Source organism: Schistocerca serialis, chromosome 1 (genome assembly GCF_023864345.2).
Source record: "Schistocerca serialis cubense isolate TAMUIC-IGC-003099 chromosome 1, iqSchSeri2.2, whole genome shotgun sequence".
In the NCBI taxonomy this organism is placed as follows: Eukaryota; Metazoa; Arthropoda; class Insecta; order Orthoptera; family Acrididae; genus Schistocerca; species Schistocerca serialis.
This window is the reverse complement of record NC_064638.1, coordinates 363057671-363081583: the sequence shown is the minus strand read 5'-3', so window position 1 is coordinate 363081583 and position 23913 is coordinate 363057671. Positions and strand designations below refer to the sequence as shown.

The following is a 23913-nucleotide window of genomic DNA, read 5'->3' as shown; positions in this document are numbered from 1 at the left end:
GTTTTCAAATTTGTAATTGATTATAAAGTCTTCTTGTGCTTTAATATTGTTGATACCCTTCATACAAAATTTGTCATAAGTATTACAATATCAGAAAACTTAGAACAGTGCATAAAATTATTACAGTAATAGAAACAGCGAAAAAGTCAATGATTATTTACTATACAGATATACTGAATTACACAGAAGTACAAAGAATGTTTATGTACATGTATAAAACACAAGAAAGGCAAGGGAAGCTTGAAATACCATGGAAAATTATCTTGCTGGTATGAATAAAACTCAATGAATGAATATCTGGGATCCTCAGTTGGATACCAAATTTTTTACATTATTCATATTCTGGATGTAGCCGACAAACTGCAGAGCATGAGCAAACCAGTTGATGATGGGCTAATGATAGACATTATGCTAATAGGTTTACCAAAAGTTCATCTACCTTAGGTAAGGCATTCTATTCAAAAAGATAAAAATTTCAGCTCAGAAAACATCAAAGCGAAGTCGCTAAAGGAAATTGTGGAATAATACCTCAAATGACAACAGAACAGTTTTTTTTTCCAAAGAAAAATGAGAAGACAAAGAATGTTTTAAGTTACACAAAGTATGGTCACTTCAAGTCTGACTGCTACCAGAAGAAAGAATCATCAAAGAAGGATTCCAGGGGACCAGCCAAGTCTTTGTTTTGTACACTTGGTGTGTCGGGTTTCAACCAGAATGAGTGGATCTTTGACTGTAGAAAATCATCACATATGACTCCAAGAAAGTAATGGCCTTAAGATTTTGTACTACAAAATTGAAAACAAAAAATTGTGAACTTCACTGATAATGTTGAATTATTAAGTAAAGGGAAAAGAAATGTCACTGTCAGTTCACCAAGTATGTCTTTCCGTTGTTGTCCCTTTGTTGTTCTGATATATGAATACAAGCATTACGAATGATGTAATTGTTATTTATCCATACCAACATAAACACCAGCATATTCTAACAAAAATGAACAAATAATGCACAATTCAATAAATAATGCACAATTCAATAATTTCCAAACTGAGAGAATCAATTTCAATCGCATGAGTCACAGTTTCCTTTACTGTGAGAGCCATTAATAAGTGGACTAGATCTTGAGCCATTTTAAGATATGTGACTGGTATAGTCACAGAGAGAGTAAAAATTAAGTTTTGTTGACAATGAACACAAATTCAGTTAATGTGCTGGTATGTGATTGAAACATAATGCAGGTACAGACTGAAACTGTGTTCTGTAAAGCAAAATTATTGAAGCAAATGTACCAGATAGAAAATGTAACAGATGTAGCTGAGTTTATTGATAAAAGGTATTTTTTGGAAGGATTTGAAGTTACTTACATTAGTTCAGTGTCAACTTATTTTTACAGTTGGAATTTATGTTACACCTTCCAAAATGCAATAAAACAATGAATAGCTGAAATCTGATATTCACTTCACATACAACAGAAATCACTGGCAACATATTAAGTAACTTTAGACTGCAGAGAACTGTCACACATCATTTCACCTAATTAACATGGTAGCGTCAAAATGTGAAAATTTGTTACAATTTCTGTTCTCATTTCTCATTCTTATTCACTTTGCTTAAAATGAATGTTTGTGAAAACATTACAAAAGAAACATCATTGCCACACAAAACAACATTATTCTGTCAATTTTGCCCTTTAACTCCATCAGAATATAATGCAGTGCCACACTGGCAGATGCTCTGCACCAAGTGAGGAAGCTGGTCTCAGGAAGCTGGCAGTTGATAAGACGGAGACAACAAGGAAGTGACGTCATATTCATCATTTATCTGGCTGTCCTATTAAAAATGGTTTAACATGTGTACATCACCAGGAAAAAATAATTTTATATTATAGATGATGAAGAAATTAATGTGATTCTTTTTATCTGCAAACCTTTGGCCATATAGACAAGACAAACATAGGTAATACCTGCAGAAAATCCAGAATTTCTCTGAATGTAGTGCCACATTGCTCAAGCAGGTTTCATGTTTTTCACACTCCGCACATGGCTGTTTTCCACCTGCTCTGGACATCAGCTTGCAATGTGGAAAGTAGTATTGAAGACTGCTGTTACCACTTAGGTGCATCTGTTAATGTTCGGCATTATGTTGATACCTGCCAAATGAGCAATTATTAATTGAAAATATATGAGTACATTCAAGAGCAAATACTTGCTTATCATTAGTGTTTATATCATTCATCATCAGTTAATTCATGTAAAAGCTAATGACATTGAAAATGCTGTTCTGGAGAGGTGGACTATTCTGTCAGAATAACAGATCATGCCCACCACTATGCCACAAGGAGTTATTTTCTGAGGAACTCTTCTGTTATTCAAAAATTCTCAGAAAAGTGTGATCAGAATCATTTGCAGAGTAAGTCCCAGAATCTCCTGCCACAAAGTGTTATGGCAGCTGTGAAAAATTTACCACTGCTTCCAAAAATATATTTTGGCTTATGTGCTTTGATAAAAAGAAGACTACTCTCTATTAATGCTACTCAGCAGTAGCCATTCATGGCAATAGAAATAAGAAGACAATACACCACTAATAAAAGAACCTGTCTATGGCATAAAGAGGAGCTAAATATACTTCAAATCCTATAAGGTTAAGGAGCAATGGACCATTTTTGCAAAGTAAATCTTGTCATTTTCTGTTCTTTCACTCATTCAGCTTTGTTGAGGAAATTGTACATGAAACCTTACCAAATATATGAACCTAAACAGTCTTGTGTCTGTAAAGTATTAATGTGAGAAGAACTATTACTAACTTGATTACTAAGTAGAATGTTAAGAATACTAAGTAGCATGTTAAGAATCAGACTTGTTACCATGTCACTGTGATGTGGAAGGCTAGGGCTCAATGCATAGAACAGCTATGGAGTTTTACTAACAAGAGGTTGAGAAGAATGGAATGACAGCACTCAGCACTGTGATGACAACTGAGGGGCTAATTGAATGAGTAGTAGTGTCTCCAAGGTCTGGGAAGCTGACAATAGTTGGAAGAGCAGTATGTTGACCCTATGTCCATCTCTTACCACATGCAATGGATGCCATTTGATGAGGATAACACAGCAACTCTTTATCAAATGGTTCTCTGGATGTAAATGTGGAGTTGCTTTTTTAATGTCTTAATTTAAATCTATTTTGTGCTCAGTTGCATTCTAATGTACATATAAATATATGTAATTATAATCTTCATATCTGTCACAATGAGGGTGAGCTCATCATTGTATGGATTCCTTTGGCTTGAAGTTAGGTTTGTTTCCCGATTTGTTTTCACTGCCTGGTGGTGAGGGTTTCAATGAATGCACTTGGGAGCTTCATGCAGAGTTCTTGAGCTCAACCTAACCAGTAATGCAATTAGTAAAATACTCAAAATCAAACCCACTCTATCAACAATGACACCTGAAGATGTGAGACTTAGATTTGAAATAAAGTTATTACATTCACAAGTGGATAATCATATTTCGGGAATATAAATCATAAACAAAATTGCTCCACATGTAATGCAACATCTGTGAAACTGCACTTACAATACTTACAGATGCCAAGTTAACAATTTCTGGAAACTTAAATGTTCTGCTTACCACAACTAGTGAATGAATCACTCAAATACAGCCATAGTAAGCATTCTGCACAAGTTTAAAGAAACAAATACAACAAAAGTAATTTATCTACAGAAGCACTCCATGATCTACAGTGTCCGTGGTCTATGTGTTTACTTTGGAAGTCCATAACTACATAAATATATGCTGTTACAGCACGTCACTTGCAGCATCTGTAGTAAACTCCTCGTTTAGTTTTGTGAGAAAAAAGTAAAGCCAGATTAACAAGGCAATTAGTGGAACTCATAAACTGAATATGGGAGGAAATATCCACTGTGCGTCCTTCACCTAAACTTCGGAGGGTAATAGCTTAATAAATATTCCGTGTCACATTATGCCACCTGCAGCATCCCTAATAGATTACATCCTTAGTGTTGTGTGAGACAATATAACTAGATTAATGAGTTGATTAGGAGGAACTGCCAGCTGAATATCACAGGAAATATGTAACTTGTACCTCCATTTTAACTTCAGAGGTCCACAACTAAATATAACATTCGTCATCGCAGCATGACACTTGCAACACATATAGTACAGATTACAAAAATCAACCAAGATTAACAATCATCAGCACACATGATGATGGCAATGTGGTCATTTGCTGAAATATTATGCCTAACCAGCATTATTTGTAAATGCTGCAAGTGGTATGTCATGGCAGCAGACACTTATTTAGTTATGGACCTCCAAAAGTTATTGTTGAGGCCACACAGTGCATATTCTCTGTGACATTCAGTTGCCAGTTTTTCCTAAACATTTCATCAATCTGGCTTCATTTTTTCACATGGCACTAAAGAAGGAGTCTACTTTTGATGCGGTAGCTGGTATGTGCCTATGGATGATAATTTTTAGTAATAGCTCTCTGAATGTAGAATCTGCTAAACACAGTGTCTTGATGTAGGTCTTCTTGTGTGTTTGACAGATTTTGTTCTTAACTTGTTTAAGGTTCCCAACTGCATTTTTTCATTATGTGATGACAGTTCTGTGTCTTGCATTAATTGAGTATCTTGCCACATGGTGCTGTATAAGTAACTTACACTTGATGTTTGGTATGTTTTTAATAGCTGGCAGTATGCTGTTTTCTGCCTGATGGTTACACTAATCCATAAAGGAAAATGAACCTAACTCCACGCAGGGGGCCCGGGTTCGATTCCCGGCAGGGGACTGGGTGTCGTGTGTCCTTCATCATCATTTCATCATCATTGAGACGCAAGTCGCCCAAGTGGCATCAACTAAAAAGGACTTGCAATACGGCAGCCGAACTCCCCCGAATGGGGTCTCCCGGTCAACAATGCCATACAATCATTTCATTTCACTGAAAAACATGAAACTCTATCTTCAGCCGGTACACAGAAGTTTATCTACCATTAAAATTACATTTTGTGCATTACAAATGAGCAGCTTTCTATCCTTGTGCAAAAAGTTTGCTTTATTAATTGCACTGTAGTATTTCAATACCATGTGCCCATTTGTTGCTGATGTGCATCAAAATTTCTGTTCTGTGGGCTGTCCTATGACCCACCACTTCATTTTCCTGGCATACTTCAACAACCCAGTATTTGTGGTGCTAATTATCAGGGGAGTAAACAATGTGGACTGCACATGAATGTGCTGAGTGCATGGCAAAAGAAATGATGAGCTGGAAATGAGGTGGCAGCTGACAATGGTTACTCTTCAGCTAAAAGTGTTTTCAAGTTTACAGTGGTAAAAAATTTAAAAAAAATTCATAATTGTACCTTTATAACTATACATGGACCATGTGATTATGATAATCTGAGAGTTTTTTAAAAACTTCATAGACTGGGTATTTGAACAAGAGTTACAAACATATAAGATGATGATGATGCTTCAGAACAGAGCTATAGCATGTCTGAGCATCACATTGTTACTGATATGGATAAGGTAAATGTAAGTGGTTATAAGCTCTCTGCAAATGTAATGAGAGAAAATATGGAGAAAGGAGGAGTTGCCATATTTGTCAAAAGTTATCATTGTGCAAAAAGTACAGAAACAAAAAAGTTTTGTGTAGAGAAACATATAGAAGCATGTGCCTGTGAGCTTAAATTAAATAAAGGCACATTTATAATTGTAACTGTATATAGGTCCCCACCAGGAAATTTTTATCTATTTCTGAAAAATTTGGACTCCTTGTTGTGCTATCTGTCAGACAGGGGGAAGCAAATTATTATTTGTGGGGACTTCAATGTAGATTCTCTGAAAGAGGGTAATAGGAAAAATGACCTTGAAGTATTACTCGGTTCTTTCAATTTGACACCCATTATTGATTTTCCTACTCGGGTGGTAAAGGATAGCAGCTCACTGATAGATAACTTCTTTATAGACCAAGATAAGTCTAACCAGATAAATGCTCAGCCTGTTGAGAATGGTCTTTCTGATCATGGTGCACAGCTAGTTACAATATATGACATAGCTCCATTCAGCAATACTAAACAGTCCTCCAAAGTAGTACATTCAGTCAACGATTTAACAATTGCAAATTTCAGGGAAAGCCTACAGCAGTTAGACTGGGATGCGGTGTACCGTGAACCTGATGCCAATTTAAAATAGAATTTATTTCATGACATTTTTGTAAATGCATTTGAAAACTGCTTCCCCAAGAAAATAGTTAAATATACTCGTAAGAAACCTTGTAACAAACCATGGCTTACTAAGGGTATAAAAATATCTTGTAACCGGAAAAGGGAAATGTATCTGACAGCAAGAAAGAGTAGTGACCCAGAAACTATCAAAAATTATAAAAACTACTGTGTTATATTAAGAAAAGTTATTAAAAAATCCAGGAGTATGTGTATCATGTCTGAAATCAGCAACTCTGATAATAAAATTAAAACAATTTGGAATATTATTAAAAGAGAAACAGGTCAACCAAGAGCAGAGGAAGACAGTATTACCATCAAATTGAATGAAAGCTTTACGAACAAAAAGTCAGAAGTTGAAAATATTTTTAATAATCATTTTCTAAATGTTGTGGATATAGTAGGATCCAGGTGTTCATTAGAAGATGCTAGGCTGTTAATGGAAGAGGCCATACCTATGCAATTTGATACAATTGAAATCTCACCCACTTCTCCCTCTGAAATTAGGAAAATAATAAACTTGCTTAAAAGCAAAAACTCACATGGAATCGATGGCATTTCCAGCAAAATACTAAAAGCTTGTTCTCAACAGATAAGTAAGATTCTCAGCCACCTGTGTAATAGCTCTCTGGAACAGGGCATTTTCCCTGATAGACTGAAATATGCTATTGTTATACCTTTGCATAAAAAGGGGGATAGATCTGATGTCAACAATTACCGTCCAATCTCCCTTCTAACAGCTTTATCCAAAATTTTTGAGAAAGTAATGTATTCAAGAGTAGCTTCACATATCTGTAAAAATGAAGTACTAACAAAATGTCAGTTTGGTTTCCAGAAAGGTTTTTCAACAGAAAATGCCATATATGCTTTCACCAGTCAAATTTTGAATGATCTGAATAACCGAACACCACCCATTGGGATTTTTTGTGATCTCTCAAAGGCTTTTGATTGTGTAAATCATGAAATTCTGCTAGACAAGCTCAAGTATTGTGGCATGAGTGGGACAGTGCACAAATGGTTTAATTCGTACCTAACTGGAAGAGTGCAGAAAGTTGAAATAAGTAGTTCTCGTAACATGCAAAAATCAGCACATTCCTCAAACTGGGGAACTATCAAGAATGGGGTTCCACAAGGGTCAGTCTTGGGTTCTTTGTTGTTCTTATTATATATTAACGACTTGCCATTCTATATTCATGAAGAGGCAAAGTTAGTTCTCTTTGCTGATGGTACAAGTATAGTAATCACACCTGAGAAACAAGAATTAACTGATGAAATTGTCAATACTGTCTTTCAGAAAATTACTAAGTGGTTCCTTGTAAACGGACTCTCACTGAATTTTGATAAGACACAGTACATACAGTTCCGTACAGTGAATGGTATGACGCCATTAATAAATATAGACCTTAATCAGAAGCATATAGCTAAGGTAGAATATTCCAAATTTTTAGGTATGTCCATTGATGAGAGATTAAATTGGAAGAAACACATTGATGATCTGCTGAAACGTTTGAGTTCAGGTACTTATGCAATAAGGGTCATTGCAAATTTTGGTGATAAACATCTTAGTAAATTAGCTTACTACGCCTATTTTCACTCATTGCTTTCATATGGCATCATATTTTGGGGTAATTCATCACTGAGGAATAAAGTATTTATTGCACAAAAGCATGTAATCAGAATAATAGCTGGAGTCCACCCAAGATCATCCTGCAGACATTTATTTAAGGATCTAGGGATATTCACAGTAGCTTCTCAGTATATATACTCTCTTATGAAATTTGTTATTAACAACCAAACCCAATTCAAAAGTAACAGCAGTGTGCATAACTACAATACTAGGAGAAAGGATGATCTTCACTATTCAAGATTAAATCTAACTTTGGCACAGAAAGGGGTGAATTATACGGGCACTAAAGTCTTTGGTCACTTACCAAATAGTATCAAAAGTCTGACAGATAACCAACAAGTATTTAAGAAGAAATTAAAAGAATTTCTGAATGACAACTCCTTCTACTCCATAGAGGAATTTTTAGATATAAATTAAGAAAAAAAAGAAAAAAGAAAAAACAAAACAAAAATATTAAAAAAATAAAAAATAAAGAAAAACAAAAAACACAAAAAATAAAGTTGTTATATTAACTTAAGTATGTTGTTAAATTAACCTAATTATGTCATGTATTGGAAAATTCGACTCGTTCCACATCATTACGAAATATCGTATTCATGATCCATGGAACTAGTATTAATCTAATCTAATCTAATCTAATCTAGACATGCTAACAACATTGAAGTGGAGGAAAGACTTGAATTTTCCAGACAGTCTCAAACATGTATGGATGCTGACAGATGATGGGTAGTCTCTATTGTTCCAAACTGCTGCTAACTGATGACGGCTAGTCTCTGTTGCTCCAAATTTTCACTTCACAGGCTCAACGCACGTCACTGCATTATAACCCGTGGATTGTTTTTATGGCATTCTCATGGGCTAACAATCTCTGTGGAAAGCACCCTAGACCAACTTGTTCACAGATCCACTGAAAAATGATAACTGTTTTTTCCCTGTGAAGATGGGAATTTTCAGCATGGGTGTAAGTCAATGCAAATGGCTGCAAGAGTATTGCCAAAACTTTCAACAACTTCTCCAATTTCCAAATTCTGTGAACCTTAATCCTGTTAAATAGGTGTCAGACAAGCTCAGTAGACACATTTGCTATGTGAGTTGTCCACTGTGTTTTCTTCAACACATATAGACAGAAAATATGTCTGAAAATACCCAAAGCTGTGTATAAATTTCAGCTCATCTAGTTGCTGTGTACTGCAAACAGTTCTTACTGTGAACGCTTACATGTGGTCTTATGAATGATATTCAGTAGTGTATGATATTAGTAATATTGACAAGGGAATCTCCCCATCACATACCCCTTAGATTTAGTGGTAAGATGGCCCAATGGATAGCCTATCCAAAACTGAACACAGATAAAACACAAAAACAGGAAGAAGGTGTACTGAACTGTGAAAAAAGAAGCAAAACCAAAGCAGGCAATGGTCCAAGCTCAAGATATGCAACACTGGGTGAAGCTGAATAGCTACAGTGTCATGGTTATGTGCTCTTGGTGTTGGAGTGTGTTCAGATCTCCCTTGTGCCCCATATTTTTCCTTTTCATACAATTACAAAATGTCCATCAGTGACAGTGACATGTCTGTTCACTGTATTCAAATTTGTGTCTGTGTCATGATGTAATGTCTGCATGAAAGAGTGAGGTGTGAGGAAGAGACCTCGAGACTTATGTATATTGTAATTATTCTACACAAGTACCAGTAAGACTCTTACATTCTGTACTGGAAGTTTTGTCTCCTGAATTCCTTTGCTGTCGTTCACACACATTTATTTGTTGTTTTCATTTAAGTGAGAGGCTGATGTGGCATCTCGCCTGCTCTCACTATTCATCACATTTATTTGTGATAGTAATATATTCTGCTGAGAAGTCAATGCAGCATCTCGCCTACTTTTATCACATTTGTTTGTGATGGTAATATATTCTGCTGAGAGGTCAATGTGGCATCTTGCCTGCTCTCACTATTCATCACATGTATTTGCGACGGTAATATATTCTTACCATATGACTCATATTCTATAACCAATGTACATATGAGAACTGCCAAGACTGCAGAAGGAGAACAGACATGTCAATAAGCAGACAGAAAGTCCGTATTTTGTGGAGGGAGGAAAGGGCGGGGGACAGGAAAGAGATTTGAACACAAATCTCCCACTTTGCAGTCCAACACACTGACCATACAATCACAAACAGTGATTCTTGCAGTTCTCCCGATGTTGAACAACTTGAACTTGGACCATTCACTATTTCTATTCTGCACCTCCTTTCACAGTTCAGTATACCTTCTTCCTCTTTTCATGCTTGATCTACGTTTAGTTTTTGGTGGACTATCCACTGAGCCATTTTACCACTAAATCTGAGGAGGGTACAATGAGGGGAAAAGAGAAAAAAAAGCATTTCTTGGATGCTATGCCATTCATTATTAGCAATGGAAAATTTCAAGCTGAAGATGAGATTATAAACTCTTAAAAAAATAAAAATAAAATAAAAATAAAATAAAAATTTAAAAAAAGCCCAACATAGATGGTGTAAAGTTAACGGTAATGCAACAGTTGTTAGTGACAGATGAAAACAAAACAAAAATGGAACAACGAGGTAGTAATCCTGGTTACTTTAATTCAGTAATATTTTAGAGAAACTCCTGTCTCAAGCCAAGCTGAATCTGTATGTCCACATAGAGTCAATACAAGTTATTTGTAGGGTGTATTTCAGACAATCCAGCAGAAACCATTCGCAGAATTGGGTAAGCTAATCACTAATTCTCTGCATATTTATTCCTTAACCAAATGTACTGAATTCTGATTATTATACCAGCAAGTCAGTACACTGCATGAACACAGTAAGAAAAATGTACATCATGACTTCTTTTGGCTCAAAAAGGCATGCATTATGCAGAAACACATTTTTTACTTAATTTGCCAGCAACCACAGAAAGTATAGCTACAAAGCACAGTATAATAAGCTTTACTGGCAATAGTTTATCACTTACTACCTTCTTCTACTCCAACAATGAATTTCTTAACACAAGTAATTGAATTTTAAATATAAAATTCAATGAGTTCTATATAGTACAAAACATCTATATACATGAAATGCAGTGATATGATAAATATTCATAAACAATTTTTATAGTTTGGTAACAGCCTAATAATCATTGTATGAATTTCATTATGTAGCAGTAACAAGTTTATAAGAATTTTAAAACAAGTAGCTTAGAAACATAGTGTTATCTGGGTATTCATTTATAGCTGTGCCAGTGATTTCACATGTGTAGAGTTTATTTTTGTTTTATATAACTTATTCGTATATAACATTTGAGGTAGTACGATTGGGGACATGAACGTAACATGGGAGAGAGCCACATAGAGCTGGCTATGGAAAAAAACAACAGACACTAAGGACCACATCCGCAACACAGTGTCTGGCCTTGTACTTTGTTTATGATCAAGGCATAATATAAGCTCCTCAGGAATTGTACATGTTTAAAACAAATTGGTAATTTGTTTTAATGAACAGGGTTCTGTGTATAAAAATAGCTTGGCTGCATTACTCCCAGTCAAAATTTCCACTTCTACAATGTTATGTTGTAGGGAAGTAACTTTAAGCTTCTGTGATTCAATGGTTCTGAAGAGTGAGATAATGCATGATGCTCTTGGTCAGAGTCACACCACACCTCTCTTTCAGAAGGAGTTACCAAATAACAAGTTAAAGCCTAATGTTCTGAAGCTGCAGCATGTCTCTCTTCACAATCATGGGATTCTTAAGACCACATAGCCATCAGGCTTCTGTTGTGTTCAGAATGACTCATCTGCTTTCTGGGAATTTTTATTCATAAACAAAACAAATTCAAAATGTAATATGTGCTAAGTCAAATCACAAAGAAAACCTAATAAATTCGTTTTTCCTAGCAAGGATATAAATTACGTCTATCAAAAGAAACAAACCATTGTTAAGTTTTTAATATATAAAATGAAATCACTAAGTATGTGTATTCAAGCCAAGTAAATGCAAAGTTAGTTCGTATTTTGTAAAAATAAGCTTGTGATGCTTAATTCTATCACTGACTTAACTTTAGAAAATACATCAGTTACTGAATTAAAAAAAACTAACAAAGCCATCTATTGGTTGTTTGTGTCCACAAAACTATCATAGCCATCTATTGGCTCTTTGGTTTACTACGCAGTGATGATTAAACATCGAAACTACGAAACTGAGCAGACGATTTTAGATAAAACTTTAAATTATGATATATTTTGTGTGTTCCAATTTTGATGCAATAAAGCCTATACATTTCGTCAAACTATGCTCAAGTTACCTATGAAAACCCCATTCAAATTCGTCAAGTAGTTTTGGAGATCACCATATTTGGATAGACAGACATGACAGTTTTACAATTTTATTGTTAGTATATTGGTAAACCTCCCTGTAACAACAGGATCAATCACATACTCCATTCTCTACCTTGCCCTGTCATCTACATAGGAGATTTTAATAGTCCACATAAACAATGAAAATAAAGAGTATGAAACCCAAAATGTAGAGTACCTAGTGGCTGATGCACACAATTTTCATCTTGTTTTCAGTGTTAAATATCAAAACACCTTTCTGTTGGCAGTTAGAAAACTGAAAGAAATCCTTGTAAATATTTTGTCACAACAAATATCAACAGTCTATCTTAGTAAATCTACTGTAAAGTGTTGGATAATTTTCATTACCTTGTAGTATTAGGCATAGGAACCAATATTCCCATAAGATCATTAAGCCTCCATCCTACATGAAATTTCACCTTTATGGATGCTGCAATAACCCTTGCAAATGACAGCATCCCAAGGGGCTTTAGATGGGAATACATTCTGAGCTAGTATGAACAAAAAGAGGAACAGTACAGCCAATTCCTTGAAGGTGGAAGCACAGCGTAGATGAATTTGTATATGGCCTAGACAAATCAGAGCAAACAAAATGGCTGGAAACAATCAAGATCAAGAAGGAAAGACTGGTCTCTATCATGCAGACTGTAAGTCAGAAATCAGTGAACATTTTAAACTAAACAGTATCGCGAAACACTGTTACACTATCGCAAATCGTATCGTGAAAACTTCCACCACTCTAGCAGACCAATCTCACAGACATAAAACAAAGACATTTAAAGCTAAATATCATTATCTGATAATAACTCGCCTTTTGACAACCTATTTTGATTGAGTAAATTACTGTTACCCTGAAATAAATGAAACAGGGGAGACCCTCAGTCTTAATGCTATCGATTCAGGAAACATACCTCTGGTCCTCCACTAAGCAAAAGTTATCACCATCCTTAAATCAAGTAAATAACATGCCAAACACTTTGCCTGATTGTTCTGCTCAGAATTATGTAGAAACTACTGGAGAGGGTAATTTATAATCTTGTAGGTCCTCTCGTATTAATTAAGACTGAACAAGCAGAAGCTGCATAGACCAAGTACTTGCACTGACCATCTACGCAGAGGCACGATTCCAGAAATGACCAAACTTGGCATTATCTAGGGGGTATGTTCTAATTTGCATTATACCCTGTCAAAGTGTAGTTCAAATACTGATAAGCTGCTCAACAACAGACCATTCTGAAGTCATAAGAAATAGAAGAAGAAAACAAGTGAAACTTAACAATGTGTTGCCTCAGTGCTCAGTGATTCATCCTAGCACCAAACTTATAGCACGTTGTGAGAACACTGTTCTTTCCTACAATGAAATTCCAACATAACTCAGTGTGACACTGACAGAATTTTAATGTGTAGGCAACATCTAACAAAGATTAACATGAAAATATGTACCCAGAACAAACTTCTGAAGTTCAAAGTAAACATTTATTCTCGATTTGCTAACTGACTGAAGGTGTGGAAACTGACAAACTGCACTCCACTACAACCCCTCCATATTTGAGCCAAAGTACAACTATGACAGAACTGTGGAAAGAGGCCTCGCCAGTACATGCTTACGACCTTTTCTGTTCTATAGAAAGCACACTGGACTTCAATTTACCCTGGAAAATATGAACCAACCTCAACAGAATAAGAACAAATCATGACATACGTATGGACTAGTTGTATCAAAGGGGAAAGGCAGATTCACGAGAATGAATAGTTGTACATAAGGAGGGGTAAGAAGGGGCAATACTCTCCCCCCCCCCCCCCCCTCCCACTTCTGGAATTTGGAGCAGAGAGATTTTATTCATAGACAGAGTGGATTATCATCAGTTCTCTGGTGTAATAAGTTGTTTGTGTCACCTATAAAATGTAGTTCTTACGGCATGATATGTTTTAACAAAAAATTTTAAACAATTATGAATCTGGTAGAAGAATTCATTGAAACGATAAATATTTTTCAAAATTTTAAAATATAAAGCACATGATTAGATTACAAATTTTGAATAGGTGGGCATAAAGTAACCACCCACACTTCATTTGGTACTGTGAGAGTTAACCACTGTGGCACAATTCTGGCCTTGTGACATGTAAAGTTATCCAGAAGGAAGATGCTATCCTCATTGGGGAGGACACAGAGCATAAAGGGATGCAAGTGGTCCACAGTTATGTTCACATAGGCCACAGCTACCATTGTTTCTTTGACCATTACCACAGATCCTGTGGAGGCCAAGTTGAATGTCTCCACAGTGTACTACTGAGCCCTCCGGCCGGCCTATGTTGCATGGAAAGTGTTTTGAGTAGCCGCTTGTCAGGATGATGATGTACTGGGACACAACCATTGACCCTGTGTCATTTCGGTAATTTCCAAGAATGATTGCCTCTCGAAGTCGTGGGGTCCAAACGATGCATATCGAACGTGCGATCCTAAATCAATCATGCGACTTGTGGCGGGCGTTATGATGAATTATTTGTGATCGTCATTTTTATCTGTTTTCCGTCGTTCCCTTAGTTGTTCTAAGTAACACACCTCCGCGAATTAATGGCAAAAAGGGAATTGTTCCCGCAGCATACACATCACATGGACCTCCACATGACGACAACACCCACAAAGAATAAGGTAAGTCGTCTCCTTTGCAATCACAAGTATTTTTGTAACGCTCTTATTTTGTCGTTGCTGTAGTGACGACCGTAAACATACTCATAGCGCCCGCCACCAGAGTCGCGTGATCGATTTAGGATCGCACGCTCGATGTGCATCGTTTGGACCCCGCGATATTGAGAGGCAATCATTCTTGGAAATTACCGTCATTTCACCAAGTGACACATTTTCATTGATCTACGGTCCAATCCCAATGATTACGTACCATAACAGAGACTTTAACGATTAATAATATATCCTCCGTCGCTATTTACATCACCCCAACGGTGGAGTAACTTTTCGATTTCGCAATTTCAGAAATTTGGGGCGACGAACTCGTCGAGCCACATCCGGAGCTGCTGCTATTTTGGGACTCTACCATTCCTTTCTTTTCTTTATTTTATCATAACGACATCATTTCTTGTCACCAGTAACGATACAGGATAGGGATGGTCGGTGATGTTCACGAGCCAGTTGATGCCGACCAAGCAGAGATGCACATGTGGCCACCTGCTATTTTTCGTGATTTTTCACTTAGAGCATGCTGTACCTGTACACACGATTTTTGAATCTTCCAAATTATCCAGAAAGGAAGTTCCTTAAAGGTTGTACGATAGAGAGCGGAAAAGGTGAAAATCTGAGGGCGCAAGATAAGATGAATAAGGTGGATGCGAAACGACTTTCCAACCCAACTCCTGTGTAGTGCTCTTTGTCAGTCTAGCAGAATGTTGGCGGACGTCGTCGTGGGATAGCATCACTTCACGCAGTTTTCCTAGTCGTTATGTCGTCATTCTTGGACTGCGTCTGCAAAAGTCTCTCTCTCTCTCCAATTCTTTTTTTAAATTCCTATGGGACCAAACTGCTGAGGTCATCGGACCCTAAGCTTACACATTACTTAATTTAACATAAACTAACTTACGCTAAGGACAACACACACACCCATACCCGAGGACCCGAGAAAGGACTCGAACCTTTGTAGTACACTACACCGTCCCTGTTCCACCAGACGCATAACATTACCGTCTGCGGATGCGCGCAGTTCTTCATCCGGGGAGCTGCTGCTATTTTGGGACTCTACCATTCCTTTCTTTATTTTATCATAACGACATCATTTCTCGTCACCAGTAACGATACAGGATAGGAATGGTCGGTGATGTTCACGAGCCAGTTGATACCGACCAAGCAGAGATGCTCATGTGGCCACCTGCTATTTTTTGTGATTTTTCACTTACAGCATGCTGTACCTGTACACACGATTTTTGAATCTTCCAAATTGCATACAAATGTCACACGATGGTGGAATGATCGCAGTTCATCACATCTGCCGGTTCTCGAGTACACTGACATGCGAGAAAATCATTTTCTTGTCGTGCTCAGTCCGATATACGTAGGCTATACACGGCGCAAATTTTTCTAGCTGCCTCCGCTGCTGATACCCCTATGCTGAACTCAAATAGAAAACACGCTGGAAACGTTCCGATTTCTACACTTAGAACTCCATTTTCTAGCGTCCACAGCTCCACTCACTATCTCCAAATCACAAAATGGCAATATGTAAACTCAAATAGGAACGCTGAGCTACAAATAAAAAATGACAATCGATAAATAAACCCATAGCAACCGGAATAACCACAGGCAAAACAAAAACGCTACGAACTTATGCACCAATCTAATAGTAATAACTGTCTATTAAAAAGCGAGACGTTGACCTCACCAGAATAGCATATGGATGTACCGTTGGTGAACAACATTAATATATGGATTAACACAGTGCTTTCGGAATGAGCGTTGTAAGGTCCTGGTGGAATCCTTGAAACCTATGATTAAAACGATATAGAATACAAGCTTCGTCAGTAATTGTGATCTATTAAGAAGTGAAAACGATGTACAGTGCAAACTGGACGAGAACGACCGGTATTTGCGCATCTATTCGACAACAGCGAATATGTTTTGCAATAAATTAATGTTAATAAGGGTTCTTTAATGGAAAAATCTACGTATTATCTGAGAAAGATTGTCATGTAGAGATTAATTACAGCTAAGAAACGTATCGCGACTTATACATACAAATTTTAGTAGCTGCTTGCAGAGTGTTTTTGTTGTTTTAATATTGTAACACACAATGACGGACACAAGTGTCATAACTACATATGGTTGGCTAAAGAAAAAGAAAGAAGGAAAACCGCATCTGCATTGCATCCGACCTGTTGCAACCGTTGCCGCACGCATCTAGTTGTCACAACTGCAGAAACGACAGGAAATATATTCGCTGTTGCGAATATGATCCACCTTCGGCTGTGTATTGGAGTGACGACAGTGATAATTTGCGCCAGACCGGGACTCTAACCTGGATTTTCCGCTTTGCGTGAACGGTTGCCTAACGCTTCGGCTATCAGTGCACGAATCACGACCAGACCAAAACTTCCATATGTTATCAAACTGCACTCGCACGCTGCGTGCATTGATGAGCCAAAACATTATGACCACTGCCCTCCGCGAGATTGGATGCCGCCTGGTCGCGATGAAGCGACACGGCAACTAAAGTATGTAAGCGTAGCAGACACGGATTGGGCTTCACCCTAGCGTAGATATGGGCTGCAAATAGGGAAATCCATTGCGACAAGCGACTTTGACAAAGAGCAGATTATTATTACGCAGAGCCTGTGCTCGAAAACGGCGAAGCTAGTCGAATATTCACGTGCTACTATCGTGAGCATCTGGGGAAGAGATAGGACAGTGAAACTATAACTAGGCTCTAAATGGTTGGACTTCCGCGACTCTTCACAGAATATGGGGTTCGGAGTCTTGTGTATTCTGTAAAGCAGGGTAGATGGTGATCTCTGGCATCTCTCCCTAAAGAGCATAATGCTTGTGCACGCACAAGCACGTGTGTTTCGGAGCATATTGTTCATCGTTCATTGTTGAACATGGAGATCCGCAGGAGACCACCCCTACACATGTTGACACAACGACATCGCCAGTTACGATTGCAGTGGGTGCGGGACCATCAAAATTCAACCGTCGATCAATGGAAACTTGTCAACTCTTCGGGTGAATCACGGTTTTGATACGCTAGGTCGATGGACGTCTCCACACGCGCCTTCATAGAGCGAACGGCGGCTTGAAACGTGCAGCGCGCCACGACGCAGGCTGGTGGGAACAGTATTACTCTATGGGAGACATTCTGCGCTTGCATGGGGCCTGTGGTAGCAATCGAAGACACGCTAACAACAGAGAACCACCTGCAGCCCTTCATGCTTGATGTCTTCGCCAACGGTGATTTCATCAAAAATGGTTCAAATGGCTCTGAACACCATGGGACTTAACAGCTAAGGTCATCAGTCCCCTAGAACTTAGAACTACTTAAACCTAACTAACCTAAGGACATCACACACATTCATGCCCGAGACAGGATTCGAACCTAGACTGAAGCACCTAGTACCGCTCGGCCACTGCGGTCGGCTTAGTAACACAGGCACTGCTCTTTCGTGCTCAGCAACTATTAGTGGAGGTCCTTGCAATTGCGTAGCTTAGAAGCTGGGGGAAGACTGTAGCAACATTTGAGTCATATGCTTTATGAATACAGTCATCGTTCCTTACTACGAGGGTCATCCTTGAAGTAAAGAACGCTTGTTTCTCCAAACATTTTTACTCAGGCTAATGAAAGAAAACTTAATTTACGAAGTATTTTGAGATCTTTGCTATTTTTCTAAGTAGTCTCAGTCAGATTTAATTAATTGTCGTAGCATCCACAAGCTTTCCCACGCCTTCTGCATGTGCAGCTACTGTCATGCTGTCAAACCAGTCAATAACGTCCTCTTTGAGTTCCTTATTTCCACAGTGGTTTCCGCGCAAATAGAAGAAGAAAATACCGGTAGATAACATCCAAGTGGCGTAGTTGATGAAGGGTCTGCTGATATTAGACCGCTGTATTTATGGTTTATCCTCTATGCATAAGTATGCCGTCCTTCAGGTCTCGAAATACTGTGCTCTCAACCTTTCTAGCGCTCAGAATTCGTTTGGTTTCGTTGGAGATTGTGAATGATAGATGTCATCCCACTGACTGGCGCTTTGTTTGTGAACTTTTATGCGAAACCCAGGTCTCGTCACCAGTAACAATGTGATTAAAAACTCCTCGTCATACTTGCCGTATCCGGCTGGTCCCGCCGGAGGTTCGAGTCCTCCCTCGGGCATGGGTGTGTGTGTTTGTCCTTAGGATAATTTAGGTTAAGTAGTGTGTAAGCTTAGGGACTGATGACCCTAGCAGTTAAGTCCCATAAAATTTCACACACATTTGAACAGTGGAACTTGCCGTATCGAGTGAGTAAAATCATTGCAACTTCAATTTTGTGTTCATACGTCAAAGGTTGAGGAACCCACCTGCAACACACTTTTCTATTGCCCAAGTCATCACTAACAATTTAGGAAATAATGGTCGTTTAATTTCAAGAAAGCACAGGCGCAGTCATTGAACAGCGAAACTTCTATTTTGTTGTTCCTCGATACTTGATATGACTTTGTTAGCTATAACTGAATGTCAGCATGATCGTTCATCATGAATATTCTTCTGTCCGCCATTACACATGATGCACAATTTTCTAAATGAAGCTTCAAACATCACATTGCCATAAATTTCGTTTATCTGTCCGTAAATTTCGATGTTGTAGTCTTTTCGCATTCAGAAACCGTGTTACACTTCGAACATTCGCTGGCGGGATCGTTAGTTTTATCATGTTTTTTCAAAAGCGCAGGAATAAATAGTAAACGACCGTTCCTGCTCACTACTCATACTAGTAGCGAAACACGCCAGCTAAAAATGTTCTGTACTTTTAGAATGAATCTCGTGCATATTAATTCCACTTCCCTCTTTTGTCCCTAATATTCTCTGTTTTGACAGCTCTTTCTCTTTGCTCCTCGCGAAACACACTACGTATGCCATTTGTGAACTTAACGTGTCTGTACAAGATAATCCAGATGGAATTGCAATCTTTTGCACATACAAGATATAGCTGTATCTTACTTTCTCCTGAGTGAAAACTGAGTACTGCGAAAGTGGCACGTTACTTTTGGCACTTTTTCTATACGACTCACACTAGACGCCTTTTTGTCAGCAGCCTCATCTATTTCGTTAGTCAGCTCGTTTAAGAGGTGTCAGGAGATCAAGTGTTTTCGGAGTTTTTGCCGCGAGTACAGTTTCCGGCGAGCTTCATCACGATCCATAGGCACCGACCCAGTCAACGCTCAGAGGGGTGTGTGCCTCTATCTCAGTCACAGAGCCGCATTTTACAACGGATTCGTCGTTGTATTGCAGAAATGCTAGGCTGTTATCTGTTGACAGTTACTCGCTCGGTCAATGCGACCGGATACATATTTTCACGCGAATGTATTGTTCTGCTTTAAATTAAGATTGTTTTGTATATGTGCAGGAACGTGGAAGGCTCAAGAGACCACCAGCACATTTGGGCTGCATTTATAACACAAAATCTATAACATTTACAGCAGTAACAGGAACTTCAAATTTTCTCTGGACGTCCGCTGGAATTCGCAGATAATGCAAACAGTAATAATCTGTGATATTATTAACAGTTAAATGCCGGCTGACACAACGGTAGAAGAGGATTCGCTCGAAATTTGGATAATTTACGTACGCTGTACAAATACAATTTACAATACGAGATTTCACGTTATTACCACTGTAAAAGAATAATATTTCATAATATTAGTCATTTCACAGAACTACACCTCAATAAAATGTACATCCCGACTTCTTTACACAGCCCAGAGACCCCTCGCCACAACTTCCGTGAAATACGACTTATGTAATGTAACACCTACTACACAACGCAAAATGTTCCAAACATGGAGGGAGAAGTTTTTATTTATTTATTTAGGCATTTGGCCATTATGACCATACGACCAAGAAGCGACGAGTTATATGAGGGCAGGAATGCCGGGCTTGATATTGAAAGACATTTTAGGGTTATAATGTACAATGTGTTTAAAAGCGGAACAAAGGATCTAATATTTGCTTGTTCTATCTGACAATTTATAGCAGTGAGACATATCGCTTTGTTTGTAAGCTGCAATAAAATATACTATTCGAAACAAATCACGAAGTTGCAGATTCGAACACACGCCAAAAAAAAAAAGTTAGGCGTGCGATAAAACTACCGCATCTGATAGATACACAAATACATCACACCTTATAATACAATCTAAGACAAACAAAAAATATTTAAAAAATATGAACGTCGCACCATAAAAGAATTACTGGAATGGGACGGAAATCAGTAGATGTTATGTACATGTACAGAAAAACAAATGATTACAAATTCAGAAAAATTGGATGATTTATTCAGTTGAAAGAACATCGCAATCTGAGTAAGTCAATAACGTGTCGGTCCATCTTTGGCCCTTATGTAAGCAGTTACTGTGCTTGGCATTGATTGATAATGTTGGATATCCACCTGATAGAGGTCGTATCAAACTCTGTACAATTGGCGAGCTAGATCGTCAAAATCCTGAGCTGGCTGGAGGATCGTGCCCGTAATGCCCCAAACGTTCTCAATTGGGGAGAGATCCGCTGACCTTGTAGTCCAAGTTAGGGGTTCGCAACTACGAAAACAAGCAGTAGAAACTTTCGCCGTTTGCGGGTGGCCACTACCATGCAGGAATTTGAGCCTAGGATGGCCTGCCAAGAACGGCAATGAAACGGGGTATAGCATATCGTCGACGTACCGCTGTGCTATAAGGGTGCTGCGGATGACGACCAAAGGGGTCCTGCTCTGAAAAGAAATGGCACCCCAGACCATCCGTCCTGGTTGTCGGGCTGTAGGGAGGGCATCAGTCAGCTTGATACCCAGAGGTGGACCACCGCATTATTGGCTTTCTCAGTTTGTGATGCTCTCTCTCTTGAAATAAATCATCCAATTTTTCTAAAACTGTAATCATTTTTTCGCCTTTTTGTTTTTTGTCTTATGACTGTGCTTGAGCGTACTTCTCACTGTTTGCTACTATGCTCATATGAATGAAAATAGTTTTATGGTTGATTATTTGAGTTTTGATCTAAGTGAGAAGATAATATTTTTTAAACAATTTATAACAATTCTAGTTTATTTATCGTAATACGATAAAAACATTAAATTCCCAACGAACAACAGCAAAATGGGGGTTGTAAAATAACCGCGTAATAGTATACAGGGTCGTCCATTGATCGTGACTAGGCCAAATATCTCACGAAATAAGCGTCAAACGAAAAAACTACAAAGGCGGAAACTTGTCTAGCTTGAAGGGGGAAATAGTCACAAACATATGACTCACAATTTTAGACGAACAGTTGGTAACAGGTAAGTTTTTTCAAATTAAAATGCAGAACGTATGCACGTTTGAACATTTTATTTCGGTCGTTCCAATGTGATACATGTACCTTTGTGAACTTATCATTTCTGAAGACGCATGCTGCTACAGCGTGATTACCTGTAAATACCACATTAATGCAATAATGATATCCGTCAACCTCAATGCATTTGGCAATACGTGTAACGACTTTCCTCTCAACAGCGAGTAGTTCGCCTTCCGTAACTTTCGCACATGCACTGACAATGCGCTGACACATGTTGTCAGGCGTTGTCGGTGGATCACGATAGCAAATATATTTCAACCTTCCCCACAAAACGAAATCCGGGGACGTCAGATCCGGTGAACGTGCGGGCTATGGTGTGGTGCTTCGACGACCAATCCACCTGTCATGAAATATGCTGTTCAATACCGCTTCAACCGCACGCGAGCTATGTGCCGGACATCCGTCATGTTGGAAGTACATCGCCATGCTGTCATGCAGTGAAACATCTTGTAGTAACATCGGTAGAACATTACGTAGGAAATCAGCATACATTACACCATTTAGACTGCCATCGATAAAATGGGGGCCAATTATCCTTCCTCCCACAATGTCGCACCATACATCAGCCCGCCAAGGTCGCTGATGGTCCACTTCTCGCAGCCATCGTGGGATTTTCCGTTGCCTAATAGTGCATATTATGCCGGTTCACGTTACTGCTGTTGGTGAATGACGCTTCGTCGCTAAATAGAACGCGTGCAAAAAATCTGTCATCGTCCCGTAATTTCTCTTGTGCCCAGTGGCAGAACTGTACACGACGTTCAAAGTCGTCGCCATGCAATTCCTGGTGCACAGAAATATGGTACGGGTGCAATCGATGTTGATGTAGCATTCTCAACACCGACGTTTTTGAGATTCCCGATTCTCGCACAACTTGTCTGCCAGTGATGTGCGGACAAGCCGCGACAGCAGCTAAAACACCTACTTGGGCATCATCATTTGTTGCAAGTCGTGGTTTACGTTTCACATATGGCTGAACACCTCCTGTTTCCTTAAATAACGTAACTATCCGGCGAACGGTCCGGACACTTGGATGATGTCGTCCAGGATACCGAGCAGCATACATAGCACACGCCCGTTGGGCATTTTGATCACAATAGCCATACATCAACACGATATTCACCTTTTCCGCAATTGGTAAACGGCCCATTTTAACACGGGTAATGTATCACGAAGCAAATACCGTCCGTACTGGCGGAATGTTACGTGATACCACGTACTTACACGTTTGTGACTATTACAGCGCCATCTATCACAAAGCGAAAAAAGTGGCCCAACTAAAACATTCACATTTCTTTACGTACTACACGAATATGTAATAAAAAATAGGGGATCCTATTTAAAAAAACGCAGTTGATATCCGTTTGACCTATGGCAGCGCCATATAGCGGGCCAACCACAGCGACATTTGGTTTCCCCCTTCAAATGGCTCTGAGCACTATGGGACTTAACATCTATGGTCATCAGTCCCCTAGAACTTAGAACTACTTAAACCTAACTAACCTAAGGACATCACACAACAGCCAGTCATCACGTCCCCCTTCAAGCTAGACGAGTTTTGTTCTTTGTAGTTTTTTTCGTTTGATGCTTATTTCGTGAGATATATGGCCCGGTCACTATCAA

The 23913-nt window shown here is 38.5% G+C and overlaps 1 protein-coding gene across 5 annotated transcripts in view; it reads right to left on the bottom strand.

Annotated features, from left to right (window-relative positions):
- LOC126470366 (enolase-phosphatase E1-like) overlaps nucleotides 1–23913 on the bottom strand; it is a 252972-nt gene that overhangs the window by 50364 nt on the left and 178695 nt on the right. For 2 of the 5 annotated variants that reach the window (XM_050098205.1, XM_050098176.1), the window contains exon 2: nucleotides 1961–2146. The gene's annotated coding sequence lies outside the window, so the exon portion shown is untranslated. The other 3 variants (XM_050098195.1, XM_050098186.1, XM_050098211.1) reach the window with 3 other exon arrangements.